The sequence below is a fragment of the Egretta garzetta genome, unplaced genomic scaffold (genome assembly GCF_000687185.1).
Source record: "Egretta garzetta isolate BGI_Z169 unplaced genomic scaffold, ASM68718v1 scaffold603, whole genome shotgun sequence".
NCBI lineage: Eukaryota > Metazoa > Chordata > Aves > Pelecaniformes > Ardeidae > Egretta > Egretta garzetta.
The window spans coordinates 191,870-193,077 of record NW_009259121.1 but is presented as its reverse complement, the minus strand read 5'-3'; positions in this window follow the sequence as shown (position 1 = coordinate 193,077).

The window sequence follows — 1,208 nt, the reverse complement described above, 5'->3', positions numbered from 1 at the left end:
TGAACACTTTTTTTCCCCATTAGCATCACAACTCCCTTAGAAAAGGCAACAAACTGTTTTCCTGTGATAGATAGCTCTGATGCCATTTCTAGGAACTACGGATCAAAGGGTATGATGAAGACTAGTAATTTGATTGTGTTTCTTGATATTTTCAGACACAGTCAAACTAAAACAAATAGCTTAGTTTTAAACAATGAAACTGTGTAGCCATGTTCATTGTGTTATTTAAGGCATTCATCACATATTACACTCAATGTAAACTCTTATAAAATATTGAGAACAGTATAGAAGCTGGAACAGCATTTCATATAATTATAGTTTTCCCTAAATGTAATGCAAAAAGTCAAATATAATGTCTGCAAGCACAGTAGGTTAATTTTTCCCCAATGCAGAGGGAGGTAATCTTGAATTTGTAAATATGCATAATAAGTACACATTGGAAAGTACAAAGCTATCTTTTACCAGCCCAGCAAACTTCAGTCAACTTAATGACTCTCAAACAGTAAAAAGAGTAATGGGTTAAAGTATGGATTATCACACCAGACTTTTTAAATGGTGAGTGGGTAAATCCAAGCCTCTGTGCTTACATGCCAAAATGAAGCTTGCAGGAAGAGTAGGGACAGAGGTTTTTAATAAGCCTGAGAAATCTCAAATGAAAATTTTAAACTGTTTAATGAGCCTTTGCAAAAACAATTTATTTAAATTAAATTATATCATTTACCCTGAGACTAAAATGTATTCTATGTTGTAGAAGTTTACTTAATTTAATCATTTAGTATAGGTTTGACTGATAGGTTAGCAAATTGAATACTATTCAGAAGACCATATCTACTATATATATATTTGCAGTTGGCATCAGTGAGAGTGCCACTAGAAACTGTGATGGTACACAGTCCCCAGAAGTACAACTATTAGGAAAGGAAAAAAGATCTTGTGCCACACAGCTCCATTTCCCACTGGTTGCCACTTCCTATATTATTCCTACTAATAATTTATCTAACTTGTGTTTTAACTAGCTAAATTAATTGCATATCACAACTTCCCTGATAGTTTGCTACTGACATATCTTGGTCATTAGTGGTCTTGTATAAAACAGACATGAATATAAAGTGATACTAAGGGAAGAATTTACTTTACTCCTACAAGCAGTCTCAGTGGGTTTATTTGGCCTGTTCATATGAGTAAGGCAAGTCAGATTTGGCTTTAAA